Here is a 25,643-nt window from a genome sequence, read left to right on the forward strand (position 1 = left end):
GAGTACCTGAAGAACTATGGACAGAGGTTCGTGAAATTGTACAGGAGGCAGTGTTCAAGACCACGCCCAAGAGAAAGAAATGCAACACCGCAAAATGGTTGTCTGAGGAGACCTTACAAATAGCTGAGAAAAGAAGAGAAGCTAAAGGCAAAGGAGAAAAGGAAACATATACCCATCTGAATGCAGAGTTCCAAAGGATAGCAAGGGGAGATAAGAAAGCCTTCCTCAGGGATCAATGCAAAGAAATAGGGGAAAGCAATAGGATGGGAAAGACTAGAGATCTCTTAAAGAAAATGAGAGATGCCAAGGGAACATTTCATGCAAAGATGGGCTCAATAAAGGACAGAAATGGTATGGACCTAACAGAAGCAGAAGATATTAAGAAGAGATGGCAAGAATACACAGAAGGACTATACAAAAAAGATCTTCATGACCCAGATAACCACAATGGTGTGATCACTCACCTAGAGCTAGACATCCTGAAGTACAAAGTCAAGTGGGCCTTAGGAAGCATCACTACGAACAAAGCTAGTGGAGGTGATGGAATTCCAGTTGAGCTATTTCAAATCCTAAAAGATGATGCTGTGAAAGTGCTACACTCAATATGCCAGCAAATTTGGAAAACTCAGCAATGACCACAGGACTGGAAGAGGTCAGTTTTCATTCCAATCCCAAAGAAAGGCAATACCAAAGAATGTTCAAAGTACCGCACAATTGCATTCATCTCTTATGCTAGCAAAGTAATGCTCAAAATTTTCCAAGCCAGGCTTCAATAGTACATGAACTGAGAACTTCCAGTTATTCAAGTTGGATTTAGAAAAGACAGAGGAACCAGAGATCAAATTGCCGCCATCCGCTGGATCATCAAAAAAGCAAGAGCATTCCAGAAAAACATCTATTTCTGCTTTATTGACTAGGCCAAAGCTTTTGACTGTGTGGATCACTGCAAACTGTGGGAAATTCTTCAAGTGATGGAAATCTCAGACCACCTGACCTGCCTCCTGAGAAATCTGTATGCAGGTCAAGAAGCAACAGTTAGAACCAGACATGGAACAATGGACTGTTTCCAAATTGGGAAAAGAGTACGTCAAAGCTATATGTTGCCCTGCTTTTTTAACTTATATGCAGAGTACATCATGCAAAATATTGGGCTGGATGAAACACAAGCTGGAATCAAGATTGCCAGGAGAAATATCAATAACCTCAGATATGCAGATGACACCACCCTTATGGCAGAAAGTGAAGAGCCTCTTGATGAAAGTGAAAGAGAAGAGTGAAAAAGCCGGCTTAAAACTAAGTATTCAAAAAATGAAGGTCATGGCATCAGGTCCCATCACTTCAGGGCCAGTAGATGGGGAATCAGTGGAAACAGTGACAGACTTTTTTGGGGTGGCTCCAAAGTCACTGCAGATGGTGACTGCAGCCATGAAATTAAAAGATGCTTGCTCCTTGGAAGAGAAGCTATGATCAACCTAGATAGCATATTAAAAAGCAGAGACGTTACTTTGTCAACAAAGGTCCATCTAGTCAAAGCTATGGTTTTTCCATTAGTCATGTATGGATGTGAGAGTTGGACCATAAAGAAAGCTGAGCACTGAAGAATTGATGGTTTTGAACTGTGGTGTTGGAGAAGACTGTTGAGTCCCTTGGACTTCAAGGAGATTGAACCAGTCCATCCTAAAGGAAATCAGTCCTGAGTGTACACTGTAAGGACTGATGCTGAAGCTGAAACTCCAATACTTTGGGCCACCTGTTGCAAAGAACTGTCTCATTGGAAGAGACCAATTCATGGAAGGACTAATGCTGGGAAAGATTGAAGGCAGGAAGAGAAGAGGACGACAGAGGATGAGATGATTGGACGGCATCACCAACTCGATGGACATGAATTTGAGAAAGCTCTAGGAGTTGGTGATGGACAGGGAAGCCTGGCATGCTGCGTCCATGGGGTTGCAAAGAGTCAGACACGACTGAACAACTGAACTGAAGTATATTTTTAATAACCTCTATAGTTTTTAATGAAAATATAATTAACATAAAAAGCAAATATCCAGGTAAGTATAATAAAATGACCATAAACTCGAGTGATAATAGGCCAATAGAGTAGAAAAGACAGTCCCTCCAATTCTATTATTTATTGGAATTTAAGAGCTAAAGCTATACCTCAAATGAATAAGAAAAAATTGATTTAATAAATTTTGTTTAGCGCAGTTGGCTTTCACCTTGAAAACAAATCTAAGTCAAATCCAAATGGATTAGGGAATTTTTAATTAGAGAAGGGAAAAGTGAGAGGGAGGAGTCGGAAGGACTTAATAAACGTAGAAGAATTAGGAGGGGACAAAATAAGTGATAGAGTAGTGGAGTTGGTGAGGTCCACATCTCATAGTCTGTGGAAAATATGATGAGTGAGGCCTGTTTTGGATGCGTTTACTAAGTGTATCTCCAGCATGCTCACTTCTTTTCAGCAAACATTTCCTGGGACCTTCTCTGGGCAGTAGAATTTATATTTTGGGAATTCAGTGGAAAATACCAACTCCCTGATCTGAAGTAGCTCACGACCCCATGAAGAAGACAGATGGCAATGAGGGTGCATATGGAACACATAGAGAGGTGTTGTGGAGTTATTAGGAGAAACTGAGCTGAGTCCTGAAGAAGGAGGGGAATGAGCCAGATGATGAAGGGCCGGAGGGAAGAAGGGAGAAGATTCTGCCCAGAGGAATAGCGCGGGCCATCGTATAGCAACCAGAGGAAACCTCAGTTGTTTAGAAAACCCAGAGTCCAGAAGTGGCCCCGGAGGGGATATGGGAGTTGTGCACCTTTGTTCAGACGTCAGTTGAGTGTTGTCAAGAGAGACTTGGGAGAGAGGGGGAAGGAGGAAGAGGAAGATTCCAGTCGGAAATCTACGGACCTGTGACTAATTAAATCTGGGGGGGATGGAAAGGGTATGGTGGGGTCCACTCAGCATGGGGTATGCGACTTCTTCATTTCAAGATAGGGACTTGCTTCAAATGGTCACGTCCATCCAGGCTCTGAGTCCGTAATTCACTGAATATTGGAATTCAATGTTTACCTTTTCTTCTCAGTGCCGTCTGATGCAAAATCTCTGTAATGATATGAAGGAGCCATTTGGAAAGGAATTTGAGGGACTAAAAGTATTTCTCTGTGCCGACAGCTTTTTTTTTTTTTCTATTTCCTCATGAAGAAAATCAACCTAATTTCTTATTTGCGTTTAAGAGACCCCAACCTAACGATGGCTTTAACAGCGAAGGTAACCGCAGACAGACTTTTTCTCAGTGGTTCTGACTCTGTTCTTCTGCATTGTCTCCTTAACTATCTGTGTGCTTCTCTGCTAGCAAGAAATACATACAGTGTATTTTTAGTGTGTGTATATATATATATATATATTTATGTATTTATGCTCCACTTTTTCCCAAAAAGGCTTATGCAAAATAAGATTATTAAAATAGAAATAGAAAAACAAAGACATAAACAGGAAGAAACAAATATGCTAGACTCTAAGACTAATATATTTACAGGACAATTAAGCATTAAGTACTTGGAGCTTCCTAGCAACCTTAAAAGAAAGGACAACAGCAAGATTTATAAAATTGTGTCCTGTTGTGGGAAAAGGTAATATACCTCCTTCAAGTTCCTGTGTAAATGTTATAGCCACACTTTCCGAGAAACAAACTCACTCAGAAGGACAATGCAGATAGTGGAGTGCAGTTTATTACACCGGCGGGCCCAAGGCAGAGTCACCTCTTAGCCAAGGGCTCCGACCAGCATTTGTGAAAATCTTTTATACCCCATGTGTACGTGTCCAAACCCACCACCCCAATCCCTTGATGGTTACAAAGGAAGGGTAAATACAATCACAATAACCCCATCATTCACGTGTTATGTGTTCAAACAGTTAATAATCAATAAGCCCACAGTTACATTCCAACCAGTTAATAAGCACAGTAAGCCTGTGCTTACATTCTGATAGATAGTGTCCGGAGGCAGGGGTGATTAGTGTCTGTTTTCTCTTAGGTGATGAGTAACCTGGATATGATCTTCAAGGTTCCCCTGTCCGGAGGGGGTCTTATCCTTCCATTGTCGTTCCCACAGGCTCTAAGCAGAGAGTTCAGAGTCCACTGGAGAGGTGGCCAAGCACGATCAGCACAGACAGGCCTGAGATGGAGTCCAGGCCCCATGAATTCCTTCTTCATAAATAAAAATAATCTGCATATGGCTCTCACATTGGGGACCTGAGCTGGTAAAGTCCAAGCATGTAACTACTGATACTTTAACTGAATTTGTTACCTCATTTTTATCCAAATCAGCCACCATTAAGACTTATAAGACACACACACACACAAAAAAAGACTTATAAGACACGTTCATAAGTATAAATGAAACAGAAAGGAAGTATTTGTTTATTCCAAAGACATTTACAGGGTCCTGTATTCACTAAGGATACAGAAATAAGAGACCTAGTCTTTGCCTTCCAAAACTTCCTGGACTGTTCAGGAAGGCGAAGGGATAAACAGATGATTGTAATATAATGTACCACCTGCTCTAAGGGAGTTAACCGGAGTAGCACAGAGACTGCCTGAAGCTGGGAGGGGCAGGAGATGGGGATGTGATAAGATAGAGAAGCCTTTTGAGAAAGGGAGGTAAGTGTCCCAAGCAGAGGGAACGACATATGTGAAGAAATGATGTCTGTGACTGTAGTGAAGAGTAGGTATGGGAACATGAGAAGGGAGAAGCCAGCAGGTATCGGATCTTGAGGGTCTTTGGGCCAAACCAAGGGACTTGATTTCATGCTGAAGAAAACAGGGCCTCACTGCAGGATTTTTAGCAAGGGAATACTTGATACTTGCATTTTAGAAGGAAAGAATCATTGTCACAGCAGTGGGAGAAACTTGCTCAGCCTGTTAAAGGGTGTTTACAAAAAGCCCCCAGCTAACATCATACTCAGTGGTGAAAATCCAAAAGCTTTCCACCTGAGATCAATAACAAGACAAGTATGCCCCTCTAGCCATTTCTTTTTTTTTTTTTCCCCTCTAGCCATTTCTATTCAGTGTTTGTACTGAAGGTCCTAGCCAGGGTAATTAGGTAAGAAAAAGAAATAAAAGGCACTCAGATTAGAAAGAAGTAAACTTTCTTCTTAGATGACATTATTTTATAGATAGAAAATCATAAGCAATTCCTACAGATACACCAATTAGACTTAATAAACAATTTAAGTATTGTTATGGGATATAAGCTCCACACATAAAAACCAGTTTTATTTCCATGCACTAGCAATGAACAATCCAAAAAGGAAATGAAGAAAACAATTCCATTCGCAAGGGCATCAAAAAGAATACAATACTGAGATTGTTTTTAACCAAGGAGGTACAAGATGTTCACACTGAAAGCTGTAAAATACCATTGAAAGAAATGAACAAAGACAAAAGTAAATGAGAAGACACACATTCATGGATTGGAAGAATGAATATTGTTAGGATGGTAATAGTACCCAAAGCCAAATCCATGTAATCCCTATCAATATCCTAAAGGTCTTCTTGTTTTGTAGAAATGGAAATGGTGATTTTAAAATTCATAAGGAAAAAATAAATAAAATTCATAAGGAATTACAAGGAAGCCCATATAGCCAAAACAATTGTGGGAAAAAAAAAGAATAAAATTGGAGAACTACCATTTCCTGATTTCAAAACTTACTACAAAATTAGTAACAAAATGACTTTATTTTCTTGGGCTCCAAAATTACTGAAGATGGTGACTACAGCCATGAAATTAAAAGACACTTGCTCCTTGGAAGTTGTCCATCACCAACTCGATGGACATAAGTTTGAGCAAGCTCTGGGTGTTGGTGATGGACAGGGAGGCCTGGTGTGCTGCAGTCCATGGGGTCACAAAGAGTCAGACACAACTGAGTGACTGAAGTGAACTGAACTGAACTACAAAGTTATAGCAATCAAAACAATGGGGATACTGACACACATATAGATATAAAAATCAATAAAATAGAAAGAATTAAAAGTACATAAATAAAAGTGTGGCCTGTTTTCAACTTATTTTTCAGCAAGATTGCCAAACTACTCAATGTGGAAAGAATAGTCTTTCCAATAAATAATGTGTGTACAACTCCATTGGACCCCTATCTCACATCATATACAAAAGTTCACTAAAAAATGATCAAAGACCTAAATATAAGAGCTAAAACTACAAACCTACTAGACAAAAACAGGTGAATTTTCATGACCTTAGATTTGGCGATAGTTTCTCAGATACAATAAAGCACAAGCAACAAAAGAATAAATAAATTGGACCTCATGAAAATTAAAAATGTTTTGCTTCAAAGGACACTTTTTTAAAATACGAGAAGACAACCCACAGTATGGGAGAAAATATTTGTGAATCATGTAACTGATAAGGGCTTAATACCCAGAATAAAGAACTCTAACACTCAAAGACAAAAAATCCAAAGCCCGTGAACTCTCCCATATACAGCACCATATGGCCATAATGTATTTGCTGGACTGCCAGACTTGCTCTCCTCTCTTTTAGGTCATATCTCCCATTTTTCTTCAGCATAAGCCTGATTCTGGGAACTGATCCTGTTTATCCAAATTACAAAGGACAAGTCTTAGGAGCTAAGCAGACCTGAGAAGATAAATGGGTGGAATAGTCTTTAACTGAAGGACCAAGCCCAAGCCTTGCTAAGTAATTTCAATCCAAGAGAAGATTCCAGTAGAGAAGACCAACTCTAGATGTGAGTAAACAAAAAACTCCCCAAATAACTGTTGCCAAAATAAGACAGAAGTTTACATCTCTCACACGTTGCCCAAAGGTAATGCATTACAGTGATTAATTAGGAACATGAACACCAGTTCAAGCACACTTGTATCCCTTATCAACTATATGACTTTGGGCATCAGATTTCTAGGCCTCTGTTTTCCCACCTATGTAATAGAGTTATAATAGTGCCCAACCAAAGAACATTTTTGTGATGATTATATTTATTACATGTAAAGTACATAGAGCAGTGTCTATGCGTGTTAGTCACTCAGTCATGTCCAACTCTTTGCATCCCCGTGGGCTATAGCCCTCCAGGCTCCTCTGTCCATGGAGTTCTCCCAATAAGAATACTGGAGTAGGTTGCTATGCTTTCTTCCAGGGGATCTTCCCAGCCCAGGGATTAAACCCAGGTTTCCTGCACTGCAGGCAGATTCTTTATCTAAGCCACCAGGGAAGCCCAGGACGGTGTCTGGCACATAGTAAATGCTCAATGAATATTATCTCTTATTATTGTTGGATATTTTTTGCCTTAGTCTTGAACAGTTTAATGTTTTTACCACTGATGTAGATGAAGAATGGAGTGGCCAACACTGTAGGTTGTCTCCCAATAGCTGTTTGCTTAATCTTTGATGATAACAGTCATCTGGTTTTTAAATGGGTATATATAGCCATCCTGAACAAAGCCTACATTTCCTAGCTCCCCCTTGCAGCTAAATTGTGACCATGTGACTCAGTTCTTTCCAGTAGCATGTAAGAAAATGACATGTAACTACCAGGAAATTGTCTTGAAAAGGAAGGGCCAATGCCCCTTCCTCAATTTCCTTTTCTCCACCAGCTGGAATATAGATGTGATGGTTAGAGGCTCAGCAGCCATTCTGAACAACAAGGTGATCTTGAGATTGGAAGACATGCATGATGGAACAACAAGATAGAAGGTACTGCCTCTCTGACACTTGGGTGCATCAACTCCACTGACAAGTCCAGACTTCTTGAATTAACTTCTGTCTTATGTTAGCAGCTATTATTTGGGTGTTTTTTTTTTTTTTCATTACAAATGAGCACAATCCTACTGCCAAAGATATATCATATTTTAAGGTGACTTAGAGCTAAAAATGCTAGCTTTGTCATCCATGGGATAATAATCAGAGCTCAGAGGCAATGGACTAAATCTGACACCTTGAAGGATGGAGGTTAGCAGTGATAATGTCAAGTGCTTCTTTGGGTCCATAAAAGCAGCCTTGCAATGGCCAAATGAGGTTGATATGGCCTGGAGGGGGGGAATATCTTCTGATTGGATGCCTTACGAAGGAGATGGTGGATGCCTGTCACAGGGTAGGTACTCGGTGATGTGTGCCCCCCTTGGTACCATCCCTTCCCACAAGCTTCTGAGTTCAAGGCATACTCTGTATACGAATTGACAGCAGGCTATTTCAGTTCAGGGGATTTTAGTCTCTGTTAATAATAGCATGGTGAACAGCAGGAGAGAGATGACTCTGCATCACTTTTTATAGGTCAGGCCACACCTGGAATATAAACAAATGGGAGTGTTTTCAGAGACAAGCCTGGAAAAGACATCACTTGGGAGGGGGGAAAAGAAAAGAAATGATCACTGTGTGAAAATATCTAAAGGGATGTTACAGAAAAAAAGAAAAGAGTTTCTATAATCTTGTCCTAAGCCCCTAAAAGGTGGCTCAGTGGTAAAGAATCCGCCTACCAATGTAGGAGACATGGGTTTTGTCTCTGGGTCAGGAAGATCCCCTGGAGGAGGAAATGGCAACCCACTTCAGGATTCCTGCCTGGAAAATCCCATGGACAGAGCAGCCTGGTGAGCTACAGTCCATGGGCTCACAAAGAGTCGGACAAGACTTAGCTACTGAGCATTAGCAGGAAGCCCCTAAAGAGTCCTGATGGTTGGAAAGACAGATTTCATCAGTTAGCATACATTACCTGTTATTGCTCTCAGGCTGTGGCAGTGACTTCTAATTGTCCTATGCAATAACTGTCCTAGCGCTCTTTCCTGTGGATATAACCTCGCTAAAGTAGCTATGCTCCTGTACTTCTTTGAAGTTCAAAGTGGTTATGTGACAGGGTGGTGGCCCATGAGATGTAAGCTGAAGTCCAAGTGGGAGTTCCAAGAAGGTTTTGCCTTCTCATTCAGGTGTCATGCCCCCTCCCCTCCTCCTGGTTCTCCCCTTCCTGGCCTGTCTGGACTGCAGACATGATGCTGGAGGAGCAGCGATCATCTTACAAGCAAAAACAAAAGCCACATGTGAAACATGTGAAGAACAGAAAGATAGGAGGAGCCTGGTTCCTGGAGGACATCCTTGAACAGTTTCTCTTGCTTGGGCTGTCTTCTGGGCTTCCTGTTAGGTAAGAAGAATTAAGCCCTGCCTCATTTAAGGCACTGGAACAGTTATCTTATCAATGCAGCCAAGATGCTGTCCTAATCCAGGCTCCCTGCTCGGTTCTCAGAGGGACAAGGCTTTCTTGAAGAACCACTGGCATTTCCTGCTTTTCAGACAGGATGTGAGATAGAACGTCCTAAAAACCAGAACACACTCAAGATGGACTGAGCTCCGGGGAGGCAGTGAACCTCTTGACCCAAGAGGAATGCATGCAGAGGCTGTGGGCACTTCTGCAGCTGCGATGTTATAAAGCAGTATTGAGTGTAGAGTGAAAGGTCAGATTTAATGACCTTTAAAGTCCTTTCTAGAACAAAAGCGTTTCTAATGATCAGAAAGTTTAAAATAGGTGTACTGTGGCATAGTTAAGTTTTGGTGGCTGAACAGATGGTGTTTTTCAGCGATAGTCTGAAAAACTATAGTGGGATATGCAATTTTCATGATAGTTTCTAAGAAAATACTCTCCTTCAATTCCCCTAGGGGACCATATCATGGCGATTTAAAATTTCTAATGGAATTTTAGTTTGTTTTATTTGTAGTAATGTAATTTATCCCACTATACACTACCAGGATTTTTGTCTATCTTGGACTTACAAAGTTAACATGGCAATGAAACATACTCAGCATCATTTGATTTTCAGATAGTGGTGGATTTATTATTTTTGTCTGTGAAAGAAGGGATCTTGGTGATAAGATTCCTTCCTAACTGTATCATTGGAACGTTTGTATCCTATAAAATAACCATTAGGGATCAATTTATCGGCAGAATTTCTGTAAGCATGGCAGTGTTCTTTCTGCAAAAGGGGGACTTTTTCCCTTTCATAGTGGAGGGAGTTCTTTGATGGGGTGAACATAAGAAAGGATAGGTTGAATCTTTACTGGATTCTATGATTGATCCCTTGATGGGGATCTCAAGCCTGAGAGAGGAAGATGAGCTGTGTGACTGTGATGGTGCCCTATGGTGGCTGGCAGGCTGCAAAGATTCAGTAGGTGTTTGACAAGGGGATGAACAAATGCGTCTTCTTCCAGCCTGTCTCTGAGTACAGGCTGTGAGATGATATTATAGCCTATGGGGGTGCAAATCAGTGTTTCTCAAAAAGGCTTCACATTGCGAGGTTGGAGAGAGAATAAATAGATGGTGCTTCAAATGGAAATTAGGGCCCCCCTCCAGATTTACTGGAGAAGGAAATGGCAACCCACTCCAGTATTCTTGCCTGGAGAATCCCAAGGAGGGAGGAGCCTGGTAGGCTACAGTCCATGGGGTAGCAAAGAGTCGGACATGACTGAGCAACTTCACTTTCACTTTCACTTGCTAGATTTACTGAATCAGAAATCTCCACGGCTGGGGCTCAGGTATCTGCATTTTTGCACTCCTACCCACCACAGGGCTTCCCTGTGGCTCAACTGGTAAAGAATCTGCCTGCAATGGGGGAGACCTGTGTTTGATCCCTGGGTTGGGAACATCCCCTGGTGAAGAGAACGGCTACCTACTCCTGTATTCTGGTCTGGAGAATTCCATGGAATCTATAGTCCATGGGGTCGCAGAGTCAGACACAGCTGACTTTCACTTTCTTTCACACACACCCCCAGAGGGATTATCCTGTATAGTACACTGTGAGCTACAGGTGTGTACGCTGGGTGTTCCAGTTGAAGCTTCCCAGAGGCATGGTCTCTTGGGAGGCAGCTGGATCAGGATCTAGGTGATCAGCCTCTGGAAAAGGCAGCCGTGGCAAATGCGCTTGTCTCTGGCGACACCTGCTGGTCGAGAGTAACAATTAGCAAACGCTCAACCTCTGGAACTACACAGATGTTTTTCTTACGGGGTCCAGATACTAAGGGCGCTGCATTTTAGTGTCTGAATTCTAACAGCGATGATTAATATACCTAAAGCCCCAGGTATCTAGGGGATATGATTTTATATCTGTATCCTCTTTTCACTAACTTCAAGTAGAATCAATATATATTTGAAGAATGTCATCCTTCAATTATCTTACATGTTTCTTAGAACAGATGTTCTTATTTCACATCTTCTTGAAACATTACCAACTCTTGGATTTCCTCTGAAGGGATTTACTGAACTCTTTGGCTAGAGAACTTATTCTTTGTGGTTGTTTTAGAGAAAGAATGAGAAGCCAGCTTTTATCTCTCATTGATGCCTCCAGGCAAGATAAAGAAAAAAATGCTTCATGATATCTTGGTTCCTTCTATTTATTGAGCACCTACTGTATGCCAGCTGCCCTCCCGGAGAACTCACGGTTCGGGGACTGAGAGGGTGCAATCATGCTCCCTACAGCAGAAATGTGTGTGGTGTGGAGAGGGAGGGGTGGAGTCAAGGAATAAGCTGAGACCTGGGGAAGATTCATTCTTCCAGATCATTCTCGGACATGACCACATCTGAAGTTCCCAGAGGAGAGACTGGTATGTGCTGAAACATACATGAGAAGTGTGAAACAGCATTTGGGGTGAATATCTCAAGAAAGGGGTAACCTCCAAATAAGGTATGAGGCTGGAAGTCAGTGATGGGTGATGGGGCCAAGGAGTTGGTCCAAACCTTGCCAAGGTTAGATTTCATCCTTTCACCATCCTTAGTGGTGACTAACCACTGAAGAGTTTAAGATGTTCTTTTTATCAGACTATTCCACTGGAAGATCAACACACAAAACAGAGCACCTCCTTTTTATCTGATGGTCTACAAATCCAAGTCCAAATTCCTGATTAAAATTGTATCTAGTAGCTGAGAATGTCACGCCGATTCAACAGACAAAAAGTCCCAGTCCGTCTGAAAAGACTTTCAGCGTTCTAGTAAATAGATTTGGCCTGTGTGTTGTTAACAGGGGTTGGTTTGTTTATTTAATGTAGCTATTTGACAGAGCTGGTTCTCTGTGCCTTTTATTTAGAGCTTCTGTACTGTCTCCTCTTCCCGTGTTAACAGGGCCCCACCCCTGTTACACAACAGTGCCAGTGTCAGTCACACAACCCCCAGGGAAATCCTACAGATGTCCTAGGGGCCAGTAACTGAGCACTGGGTTACAGTCAGAGCCTGAGGCCCGAAATAAACCAGCTCTTTATTTTGTGCACAATTTTTCACCCTTCAGTTCAGTTCAGTTCTGTCACTCAGTTGTATCTGACCCTTTGTGACCCCATGGACTGCAGCACATCAGGGCTCCCTGTCCATCACCAACACCCGGAGCTTGCTCAAACTCATGTCCATCGAGTCGGTGATGCCATCCAACCATCTCGTCCTCTGTCATCCCCTTCTCCTCCCGCCTTCACTCTTTCCCAGCATCAGGGTCTTTTTTAATGAGTCAGTTCTTTGTATTAGGTGGCCAAAGTGTTGGAGTTTCAGCTTCAGCATCAGTCCTTCCAATGAATATTCAGGACTGATTTCCTTTAGGATGGACTGGTTGGATCTCATTGCAGTGCAAGGGACTCTCAAGAGTCTTCTCCAACACAATTCAAAAGCATCAATTTTTTGGCACTCAGCTTTCTTTATGGTCCGACTCTCACATCCACACATGACTACTTACTGGAAAAACCATAGCCTTGACTAGATGGACCTTTGTCAGCAAAGTCATATCTCTGCTTTTTAATATGCTGTCTAAGATGGTCATAGCTTTTCTTCCAAAGACCAAGTGTCTTTTAATTTCATGGCTGCAGTCACCATCTGCAGTGATTTTGGAGCCCAAGAAAATAAAGTCTGTCACTGTTTCCATTTTTTTTTTCACCTTTAAAATACAAGTGATCATGGATTTATTTCCATGATGCTTTTCACAACAGGATGAGGCGCTCAGTCATGCTGCATAATTAAGACCTGCCCTCAGGAAGGACAAACACAATCTCTTTGTTTCTTCCACCTCCCTTCTGCTTGGACTTCAATCACTATGCACAGCCTTATACACTTGGCATGGTCTAGAGGAAAAAGGAGCCTGGTGGGCTACAGTCCATAGGGTCACAAAGAGTCAGACCCAACTGAAGCGACTGAGCACACACGCACACATGGAGGGAAAAAGCATGGAATTTGGAATCTGAGGTACTTGAATTTGCATCTCATCCTTCCCTACGACACCCCCTCCCCCATTCCATTGTGTTGGCAAGTCGGTTAACGTTTCCTCTTTCTTTACCTGGCAAAGGGAGCTAATAATGCCTTTTCCTGTGGACTGAGTGAGAAAAAGATGTGTGGAATACCTGAGAGCAGTGCCCAAACACAGCAGGACGTTAATAAATGTGAGCTTTCCCCCTTCTTTTTCTATCCTTCCCTTGATACCAGTGAGTCATCAAAAGACCAGGAGGCACACAGCCTTCAGACTGCAGCCGTGGTGAGTGGCCATTAGTGCCTGCTGTTCTGTGCTGTTCTATGGAGTTTACCTCTGAAGCAGGTTAATTGGTGGCTCAGACAGTAAAGAATCTGCCTGCATTGCGGGAGACCCAGGTTCAACCCCTGGGTCAGGAAGACCCCCTGGAGAAGGGAATCTATCCACTCCACTATTCTTGCCTGCAGAATTCCATGGACAGAGGAGCCTGGCAGGCTACAGTCCATGCGGTTGCTAAGAGCTGGACACAACTGAGTGACTAACACTTTCAATTTCAGGCTAATAAAATAAGAGACCTTTTCTTAGCTTCAGACTTTCTGTCCCAATCTCTCTGTCTAGAGGATAGGACTCGGCACTTTTACTGTTGTGACCCAGGTTCAATCCCTGATCAGGGAACTGAGATCCCATGAGCTGGGTGGCGTGGCCAAAATTTTTAAAAAGGTCTTTTTTGAGCTCTTTTAAGTGCAGAGTCTGATGACCATCAACTAGACACCCACCCTCCTTGCAATTCTGAGAAGAATCCAGTTCTGTCAATGTTAGTGCACCAAGGGACATGGACCACAACCCTGATGTGATGTCTGAAGCCAGGCTCCCCTGACCTGTAGGCGGGGCTGCGCAGATAAGCAGCTGGTGCCTGACTGGCCTGACCCAAGAGGGTCTCATAGCCAATCATACTGAAGTAGGACTTTCTTATTGGTAGATGTTACCTAACAGACTGAGATCTCTTACTCGTCTGCCAAGCCAACAGTCTAAAGAACATTACTCTGAAAGATATGGTCCAAAGTTAATCTTTGACTTAAAGGGACTCTATTTTAGGGACAGTTCCCATCATGTATGTTTTGTTCTGTTGTATGCATCTACTCTTATTATCCCGAAAATGTAGAGAAATTCTCAAATTATGACTAAATACAGTATGGCAGTGAACACGACAGTCAAAATAGAGCCAAACGGGGCTTCCCTGGAGGCTCAGTGGTAAAGAATCCACCTGCCGATGCAGGAGACACGAGTTCGATCCCTGATCTGGGAGGACCCCACATGCCATGGATCAACTCAGCCCATGTGCCACGACTATTGAGACTGTGCTCTAGAGCCCAGGAGCTGAACTGTTGAGCCCAGGTACCATAACTACTGAAGCCCATGTGCCCCAGAGCCCACGCCTGACAAGAGAAGCCTTTGCACTGGGGCTCGAGTGTAGCCCCCAATGGCCACAACTAGAGAAAGGCCCTCTCAGGAAATCAGACCCCACACAGCTAAAAAATAAATAAGTAAAATTATTTTTTGTAAAAAAGGATAAATCCTAAGAATTCTCATCACAAGGAAGAAGCTTTTAAAAAATAGAGGCAAATGATGAAAAATTGAAAAGCCACGAAAGAAAAAGACAAGCTGAAGAACCATCATATTAACACAGAGACCTTTGGTGGGAAACGTGCTAACAGTTCCCTCAGCTTTTGTACTTTGAGTGTCCCTGGTATAAATGACTGCCCAAGGGTGGCTGCAAGACAGAGCCGACGACTGATGTGGGGAGCTAATGGTGATGATGAAACATTACTTTGCTTTATTCCTACTTGAAGGATTTTTAAAATCGGATTATTGATTTCTGCTGTACAGCAAAGTGACTCAGATATACATATATATATTCTTTTTCATATTCTTTTCCATTATGGTTTATCAGAAGAGATTGGATATAGTTCCCCATGCTATACATTAGGACCTTGTTTATCCATCCTATACATAATAGTTTGCATCTTCTCATCCAAGACTTCCAGTCCTTCCCTCCCCCATTCTCCCTTACCTGGCAACCACAAGTATGTTCTCTAAGTCTGTGAGTCTGTATCTGTTTCATGGCTATGTTCTGTTGTATTGTATTTTAGATTCCACACATAGGTGCTATCATATGGTATTTGTCTTTCTGACTTACTTCACTTCATTATGGTGATCTGTAGGTCCATCCATATTTCTGCAAATGGCACTATTTCATTCTTTTTCATGGCTGAGTAGTATTCCATTGTATATGTGTATGTATCATATCTTTTTTGTCCATTCCTTTGTGATGGACATTTAGGTTGTTTCCATGACTTGGCTATTGTAGTGTTGCGACGAACAAAGGAGTACATGTGTCTTTTTGAATTATAGTTTTGTCTGGGAGTATGCCCAGGAGTGGAATAGCTGAATCATATGGCAACTCTATGTTTAGTGTTTTTGAGGAACCTCTGTACTGTTTTCCATAGTGGCTGCACCAACTTAATATTCTCAACAACAGAGTGGAAGGGTTCCCTTTCTCCACAAACTCTCTAGCATTTGTTATGCATGGACTTCTTAATGGTGGCCATTCTGATTGGTATGAGGTGGTACCTCACTGTAGTTTTGATTTGCATTTCTCTAAAAATTAGTGATGTTGAGCATCTTTTCACTTGCCTATTGGCCATCTGTATGTCATCTTAATGTCTATTTAAGTCTTCTGTCCATGTTTCTACTGAGTCGACTTGAAGGATTTCTGAAGTATATTCAGAGTAATTTTATCTTGCTTTAAATAAGCTAAAAGAGTAGGAAAGAAAATTACACCTGCACTGTAGTTTCAGTTTTACAAAGGGAGTATCTTTCAGCAAGTAGCAAGTCAGGAAAAATATTTATGTGGTAGAATTCTGGATTATAAAGGACTTCCCTGGTGACTCAGATGGTAAAGCGTCTGCCTACAATGCAGGAGACCCGGGTTCAATCCCTGGGTTGGGAAGATCTCCTGGAGAAGGAAATGGAAACCCACTCCAGTATTCTTGCCTGGAAAATCCCATAGATGGAGGAGCTGGTTAGGCTACAGTCCATGGGGTCGCAAAGAATCAGACACGACTGAGCGACTTCACTTCTGGGTTATAAGGGATTTCTTTTTCTTTTTTTGTTTGTTTGTCTGTCTGCATCAGGTCTTCGTTGCATCATGTGGGGTCACTTGCTGTGGTGCACAGACTCTCTACTTGTGGTGCTCGGGCTCCGTGGTTGTGGTGCCCAAGCTTAGTTACTCCATGGCATGTGGGATCTTAGTTCCCCGAACAGGGGAACTTGCTTTGCAAGGGGGATTCTTAACCACTGGTCCTCCAGGGAAGTCTCTATAGCAGTTTTCTAACAGCCCATGTTTAAAGAAGAGAGCAATGGTACTCAGGATCATGGCTTGTGTTAGGTTCACAATACTCCAGGAATCTCCTTTTAATTCTTTCAGCACATAGGTACACTGCCTTTATTTTCCAGCCTTGCAAGGGGCCTAAGTCTTCCAACACTGGTAATAAATATGGTGTTATGTCCGGTAAAGTCTTTCATTAAATGCCAGTTGAGAAAAGATACTGTTTTGGGATTGGATACTCCTATTTGAAATACAAGAATAAGGAACACCACCTATGCCTGTTTTAACTCAAGGTCAGAGTTAAATCTAGCTACTCAGGTGTTCTAACCAAGTAGCATGGAATGTACTCTCAAAGCAAGGCAGAGAAGTGTTGTCCCCAGGGTACACAAAGAGGGCTCATGCTGAGAACTCCTGCCCTGACCTTGGATCTCCTGTTCCATCCTTCTCTATCAGCTTTCAATAGATAGGGCAGGGCAATCCTGCCTCAAACCTGGAATGGTGATTGGCTAAAGTGTAAAATTTGCATACTATTTAAAAAGCTCATTGTAAAATGATACCCTCTAGGTCACAGTTCTCTGGGAGCAAAGCCTGGCCTCAGTGTCCTATATGTGGTCTGCACAAAGGTAAACATTTTTTTCCCAAATTCTTAGACTGGCATCACCAACCTTAATGAAGAAGGAATTTTAACTGATTTGGCCCACTATCCAGAGAAAAATAAGAAGTCTGTGAGTTGGACAGCCAAGTCATCCAGTTAAAACTCTAGAGTGTTCCATAGCTCTTCCTCTCCCAGTCAACCCCGAAAGTCAACAGAGAAAAAAGCTAGATCTATCTCAGCCCCTGTGTGGGATAGAGAAAGTATTGTATTCAACAAAAGTTTAGTTATTGAAAGGATAAAGGAAAAGTAGGAAGGAAAGAAGGGAAGAGAAAGAGGGAGGGTGCTGAGAACCTGGTATTCAAAATCTACCCTAATGTTAACAGTGTGAGGAAACAGCTCTTTTAGAATTATTTGGCAATGTGATCAAGACCACCCCCAAGAAAAGAAATGCAGAGAGACAAAACAGTTGTCTGAGGAGGCCTTCCAAATAGCTGAGAAAAGAAGAGAAGTGAAAGGCAAAGGAGAAAAAGAAATACCGTTTGAATGCAGAGTTCCAAAGAATAGCACAGAGAGATAAGAAAGCCTTCCTCAGTGATCAATGCAGAGACAGACGAAAACAACAGGATGGGAAAGACTAGAGATCTCTTCAAGAAAATTAGAGATACCAAGGGAGGGAACATTTCATGCAAAGATGGGCACAATAAAGGACAGAAATGGTATGGACCTAACAGAAGCAGAAGATATTAAGAAGGGGTGGCCAGAATACACAGAAGAACTATACAAAAAAGATCTTGATGACCCAGATAACCACGATGGTATGATCACTCACCTAGAGCCAGATATCCTGGAGTAGGAAGTCAAGTGGGCCTTAGGAAGCATCACTACAAACAAAGCTAGTGGAGAGAAAAAAAAAAAAAAGCTAGTGGAGATGATGGAATTCCAATTGAGCTATTTCAAATCTTGAAAGATGATGCTGTGAAAGTGCCGCACTCAATATGCCAGCAAATTTGGAAAATTCAGTAACAACAGGACTGGAAAAGGTCACTTTTCATTACAATCCCAAAGAAAGGCAAGGCCAAAGAATGTTCAAAGTACTGCACAAATATACTCATCTCACACGCTAGCAAGGTAATGCTCAAAATTCTCCAAGCCAGGCTTTAACAGTATGTAAACTGAGAACTTCCAGATGTTCAAGGTGGATTTAGAAAAGAGATCAAATTGCTAACATCCATTGGATCATCAAGAAAGCAAGAGAGTTCCAGAAAAAACATCTATTTCTGCTTTATTGACTACGCCAAAGCCTTTGACTGTGCGGATCACAAGAAGCTGTGGAAAATTCTTAAAGAGATGGAAATCTCTGACTACCTGACCTGCCTCCTGAGAAATCTGTATACAGGTCAAGAAGCAACAGTTAGAACTGGACATGGAACAACAGACTGGTTCCAAATACGGAAAGGAATACGTCAAGGTTGTATATTGTCACCCTGCTTATTTAACTTATATGCAGAGTAGTATATCATGCGAAATGCCAGGCTGGATGAAACACAAGCTGTAATCAAGATTGGTGGGAGAAATATCAATAACCTCAGATATGCAGATGACACCACCCTTATGGCAAAAAGCGAAGAACTAAAGAGCCTCTTGATGAAAGTGAAAGAAGAAAGTGAAAAAGTTGGCTTGAAACTCAACATTCAGAAACCTAAGATCATGGCATTCAGTCCCATCACTTCATGGCAAATAGGAAGGGAAACAGTGGAAAGAGTAATAGAGTTTATATTTGGGGGCTCCAAAACCACTGCAGATGGTGATTGTAGCCATGAAATTAAAAGATGCTTGCTCCTTGGAAGAGAAGCTATGATCAACCTAGACAGCATATTAAAAAGTAGAGACATGACTCTGCCGACAAAGGTCCATCTAGTCAAAACTATGGTTTTTCCAGTAGTCATGTATGGATGTCAGAGTTGGACCACAAAGAAAGCTGAGTGCCGAAGAATTGATACTTTTGAACTGTGTGTTGGAGAAGACTCTTGAGAGTCCCTTGGCCTGCAAGGAGATCCAACCAGTCAATCCTAAAGGAGATTAGTCCTGAATATTCATTGAAAGGACTGATGCTAAAGCTGAAACTCCAATACTTTGGCCATCTGATGAGAAGAACTGACTCATTGGAAAAGACCCTGATGATGCGAAAGATTGATGGCAGGAGGAGAAAGGGACGACAGAGGACGAGATGGTTGGATGGCATCACCGACTCGATGGACATGAGTTTGAGCAAGCTTAAGGAGTTGGTGATGGACAGGGAAGCCTGGCGTGCTGCAGTCCATGAGGTCACAAAGAGTAGGACACGACTGAGCAACTGAACGACTGACTGACTACAAATCTACAGATTGTGCACATTCTTTAACCCAGCAATTGTGTATTTATAAATTAAAGATATGTGAGAATATTTTGTCGTGAACCAGAGTCTTGTTCATAATCATAAAATATTGCAACCAACCTAAATATCCAACACAGAGAATCAGGTAAGCAAATTACATCTACACCTGTTCTTCCCCTGGTCCCTCCTCTCTCAATAAATGGAACCATCATTAAACCAGTTGCTCAAGCCAGAAACCTAGAATCATTTAAAATTTTCCTCCTTCTCTTCCTACTTTTCATTCCAAGTCTTATCATTTTCCAAACTACACAGGGTATCATCTTGTAGATGTATTAACTTAAGCAGGTAACAGACATCATCAAGCCCAAAAGCCAATAAGGAAGATTGAATGCTTTCAAGTGTTTACTCACCACCAATAGAGGAAGATGTATCCTCTGCTCATTCCTGGGCAGTGACTAGGGAAAATAAAGAGAAAAGTAAGGCGTTGTTTTGTTTTTTAAATGTCTATTTAGGCCACGTTGGGTCTTAGTTGTGGCACACATCATTGCATCATGTAGGATCTTTTGCTACTGTGCACAGACTCTCTAATTGTGGTGTTCGGGCTCAGTAATTGCAATAATGGGCTTAGTTGCTCTGTGCTATGTGGAGTCTTCCCCGACTGGGGATCGAGTCCACTTCCCCTCCATTGCAAGGTGGATTCTTAACCGCTGGACCACCAGGGAAGTGCCTAGAAGACATTGTTTAAGAAGCCAGCTAATTGGGTGTGGATGACTCCGCAAAGATCATGGAAGATGAAATTCATCTGAGAACCATGGACAAGGAAGAATCAGGAAACACTGATCCAGGATTGTATTGATACATGTAAATCATACATATGGTACTGTACTGATAATTTAAGATATTTTTCGAAGTTAATTTTGACTCGATGGGATCAGTATCACCTTATGACCCTGAGCCTCAGGGTCCTCACCTGAGGCGAGTCCACTCGAAGCCCACTTCTTCCCCCTGAGACCACACAGGACCCCAGAACTCCCTCTTCAGACAAGGTCTGCGTGGCTCTCTTCTCCAGACACTTCCTCCTAAGGGTAGATCAAGTCTGTGGTAGATGGTGTGGATGGAGCTTGGATTAGTGGGTTCGGGAGCAGGGTCTTTGTTTGTCCTCTTGCCTCAGCCCTGAAAATGCTAGCAGCCACCTTGGATGAGGGCTTCCCTGGTGGCTCAGCTGGTAAAGAATCCACCTGCAATGCAGGAGACCTGGGTTCGATCCCTGGGTTGGGAAGATCCCCTGGAGAAGGGAACGGCTACCCACTCCAGTTTTCTGACCTGGAGAATTCCATGGACAGTATAGTCCATGGGGTCACAAAGAGTCAGACACAACTGAGCGACTTTCACTTCACGTTGGATGAGATGCTTACTACTGACTGTTGAGACTAACCAACTCCCCATGCCATTATGGGGCTTCCCAGTTGCTGCTAATGGTAAAGAAATATGCAGAAGACACAAAAGATTCGGGTTCAATCCCTGGGTCAGGAAAATCCCCTGGAGTGGGAAATGGCAACCTGCTGCAGTATGCTTGCCTGAAAAACTCCATGGACAGAGGACCCTGGTGGGCTACAGTCCAAAACCACAGAGAGTCAGATGTGACTCAACGGCTAAACACGCACACACACCACACACACCATTGTATCTCATATCCAGCTATCACCTCAACACCACTGCACGTCCCCCAGGATCCCTCGTTTGGGTTTTTGCTGTACTTCCCTAACTAGTCTCACATCACATCTCACACTTCTCCTTCCCAATCCGTTCTTTGACACATTACAGGCAGAGTGGGCTTTTCTAAAATAGAAATCAGACCATGTTACTGCCACAGACAGAAAGTACCTACTCCCTGCCACGGCAGAGAAGCCCTCTGGCTACATCTGTGCCAGCCTCGTTAAGCGTGAGCCCCAGTGACGAACCCCCTTCCAGTTTCCTGTACTTCCTCCGAATTTTTCCACCTCAGGGCCTTCCTATCCACTGCTCTGTCTGCTTAGAACATTCTTCTCAGTTTTCACATGACAGGTTCTTCATCCTTCAAGTCCAAAATTTTTCCCCCAGGCAGACCTTCTGCACTCAACTATATACGCCTATTTTTTTCCCTCCTAGTATCCGTTATTTTTTTTTTCCTTCGTGGCATTTTATCACAAAAAGGCTTCAGTATTCCTTTTTCTTGTTTATTTGTTTCCCCCCTCATCAAATTGTAAGCATCATGATCATAATGTATATATCAGAATTTAGCACAGCAGAGTACGTCTATGCAATTAAGTAATCTATATAATTAACATTATTTAGTCAATAAAAATAATGTTTTCTATGAATATTACTGGTATGGAAATTTGGACATGATATGATTTTATGTGTGTGTGTTTAAAAATTCTGCAAGGTGTAACAGTGGTTATCTGGGTTGGAAAATTGTGAGTGTAGTTTATTTTCTTAATTTTGCTTATTTTTAAAAATACTGATTGTGTATTATCTTCTTAAGAACATATTTTAATTTTTTAACTAAATAAATACCTCCTACTACCTGTACAGAAACTGTTCCAGTAACCTGACATTTTACCTGGAAGCAGTCTAGATGTCAGGCATTAAGGAAATGTTGAACCAGAAGATGGAACATCCATTCAACAAAATGCTAGGCGGCCATTAAAAATCATTGTGACCAATGTCACAGCATTGTAAATCCCAATCATATAACATTAACTCAGAGATGAATAGAAAATAGGATGAAATAATAGAAATAATTTTTAAATGATGTCATTGCTTTGGAGTGATAGATTTTTTTGTTTGCTCTCCAAACGCCCTGTAATAACAGTTTTTACAATTAACTTTTTTGTTTTTAAAGGAAGTATGTGTTTTAACAACTTACATATGATCTCACCTTGTTACATGTTATTTTTCTTTGGTAAGAATATTTGTGTTATGTAGTCTTTCTATACAGGCTACATCAAAAAAAAAGAAAACCTCAAATATCCTGGGATATGTAATGTATCACGCCTTCCACCAGGTGGCAGTGTCATTGTATTAAGCAGCTTTGGAGAACTGGCTGGGATTACCTAGTTCAGTTCAGTCGCTCTGTCGTGTACGACTTTTGCGACCCCTTAGACTGCGGCATGTCAGGCTTCCCTGTCCATTACCAACTCCAGGAGTTTGCTCAAACTCATGTCCATCGAGTCGGTGATGCCATCCAACCATCTCGTCCTCTGTCGTCCCCTTCTCCTCCTGCCTTCGATCTTTCCCATCATCAGGGTCTTTTCCAATGAGTCAGTTCTTCGCATCAGGTAGCCAAAGTAATGGAATTTCAGCTTTAGCATCAGTCCTTCCAATGAATATTCAGGACTGATTTCCTTTAGGATGGACTGGTTGGATCTCCCTGCAGTGCAAGGGACTCTCAAGAGTCTTCTCCAACACCACAGTTCAAAAGCATCAATTCTTTGGTACTCAGCTTTCTTTATGGTCCAACTCTCACATCCATACATGACTACTGGAAAAGCCATAGCCTTGACTAGACGGACCTTTGTCAGCAAAGTAATGGCTCTGCTTTTTGATATGCTGTCTAGGTTGGTCATAGCTTTTCTTTCAAGGAGAGTGTCTTTTATTTCATGGCTGCAATCACCATTTGCAGTGATTTTGGATCCCCCAAAAATAAAGTCAGCCACTGTTTCCCCATCTATTTGGCATGAAGTGATGGAACCAGATGCCATGATCTTGGTTTTCTGAATGTTGAGTTTCAAGCCAACTTTTTCACTCTCTTCTTTCACTTTCATCAAGAGGCTCTTTAGTTCTTCGCTTTTTGCCATAAGGGTGGTGTCATCTGCATATCTGAGGTTATAGATATTTCTCTCAACAATCTTGATTCCAGCTTGTGCTTCATCCAGCCCAGCGTTTCTCATGATATACTCTGCATGTAAGTTAAATAAGCAGGGTGACAATATACAGCCTTGACGTACTCCTTTTCCTATTTGGAACCAGTCTGTTGTTCCATGTCCAGTTCTAACTGTTGCTTCTTAACCTGCATACAGATTTCAGGAAGCAGGTCATGTGGTCTGGTATTCCCATCTCTTTAAGAATTTTCCACAGTTTGTTGTGATCCATACAGTCAAAGGCTTTGGCGTAGTCAATAAAGCAAAAGTAGATGTTTTTCTGCAACTCTCTTGCTTTTTCAATGATCCAACGGATGTTGGCAATTTGATCTCTGATTCCTCTGCCTTTTCTAAATCCAGCTTGAACATCTGGAAGTTCTCAGTTCACATACTGTTGAAGCCTAGTTTGGAGAATTTTGAGCATTACCTTGCTAGTGTGTGAGATGAGTACATTTGTGAGGTACTTTGAACATTTTTTGGCATTGCCTTTCTTTGGGATTGGAATGAGAACTGATGTTTTCCAGTCCTGTGGCCATTGCTGAGTTTTCCAAATTTGCTAGCATTTTGAGTGCAGCCCTTTTACAGCATCATCTTTTAGGATTTGAAATAGCTCAACTGGAATTTCTTTTTTTTTTTCAACTGGAATTTTATCACCTTCACTAGCTTTGTTCTTAGTGATGCTTCCTAAAGCCCACTTGACTTCGTACTCCAGGATTTCGGGCTCTAGGTGAGTGATCACACCATTGGTTATCTAGGTCATCAAGATCTTTTTTGTACAGTTCTTCTGTATATTCTTGCCACCTCTTCTTAATATCTTCTGCTTCTGTTAGGTCCATACCATTTCTGTCCTTTATTGAGCCCATCTTTGCCTGAAATGTTCCTTTGGTATCTCTAATTTTCTTTAAGAGATCTGTAGTCTTTCCCATCCTATTGTTTTCCTCTATCTCTTTGCATTGATCACAGAGGAAGGCTTTCTTATCTCTCCTTGCTATTCTTTGGAATTCTGCCTTCAAATGGGTATATCTTTCCTTTTCTCCTTTGCCTTTAGCTTCTCTTCTTTTCTCAGCTATCTAAGGCCTCTTCAGACAACCATTTTGCCTTGTTGCATTTCTTTTTCTTGGGGATGGTCTTGATCACTGTCTCCTGTACAATGTCATGAACCTCCGTCCATAGTTCATCAGGCACCGTGTCTATGAGATCTAATCCTTTGCATGTATTTGTCACTTTCACTGTATAATCGTAAGGAATTTGATTTAGGTCATACCTGAATGGTCTAGTGGTTTTCCCTACTTTCTTCTATAGTCAGAATTTGGCAATAAGGAGTTCATGATCTGAGCCACAGTTAACTGATCATGCAGCTTTTATTTACCACTTAATACCTCCTTGGGCATTGGAAAAGATTTTCCTTTCAAGACTAAAAAATATGGAATGCTTCACAAATTTGCGTGTCATCCTTGCGCAGGGGCCATGCTAATCTTCTCTGTATCGTTCCAATTTTAGTATATGTGCTGCCGAAGCAAGCGCTCCTGGTCTTATCTTTGCTGACTGTATAGAGCTTCTCCATCTTTGGCTGCAAAGAATGTAGTCAGTCTGATCTCGGTATTTACCATCTGGTGTAGAGTCTTCTCTTGTTTTGTTGAAGAGGCTGTTTGCTATGACCAGTGCATTCTCTTGGCAAAACTCTGTTAGCCTTTGCCCTGCTTCATTCTGTACTCCAAGGCCAAATTTGCCTGTTATTCCAAGTATCTCTTGACTTCCTACTTTGCATTCCAGCCCCCTATAATGAAAAGGACATCTTTTTGGGGTGTTAATTCTAGAAGGTCTTGTAGAGCTTCACAGAACCATTCAACTTCAGCTTCTTCAGCATTACTGGTTGGGGCAGAAACTTGGATTACTGTGATATCAAATGGTTTGCCTTGGAAACGAACAGAGATCATTCTGTCATTTTTGAGACTGCACTCAAGTACTGCATTTTGGACTCTTTTGTTGACTATGATGGTTTCTCCATTTCTTCTAAGGGATTCTTGCCCACAGGAGTAGATATAATGGTCATCTGAGTTAAATTCACCCATTCCAGTCCATTTTAGTTCACTGATTCCTAAAATGTTGATGTTCACTCTTACCATCTCCTGTTTGACCACTGCTAATTTACCTTGATTCATGGA

The 25,643-nt window shown here is 41.9% G+C and overlaps 1 protein-coding gene and 1 non-coding gene across 2 annotated transcripts in view; one reads left to right on the forward strand and one right to left on the reverse strand.

Moving 5' to 3' along the window:
• SLC44A1 (solute carrier family 44 member 1) overlaps window positions 1–25,643 on the forward strand; it is a 212,851-nt gene that overhangs the window by 174,478 nt on the left and 12,730 nt on the right. The gene's annotated exons all lie outside the window — the stretch shown is intronic.
• On the reverse strand, window positions 24,896–25,002 carry LOC122432175. Its single transcript, XR_006266779.1, has one exon. It is a non-coding gene; the product is annotated as a U6 spliceosomal RNA (small nuclear RNA).

Source organism: Cervus canadensis, chromosome 30 (genome assembly GCF_019320065.1).
Source record: "Cervus canadensis isolate Bull #8, Minnesota chromosome 30, ASM1932006v1, whole genome shotgun sequence".
Lineage (NCBI taxonomy): Eukaryota > Metazoa > Chordata > Mammalia > Artiodactyla > Cervidae > Cervus > Cervus canadensis.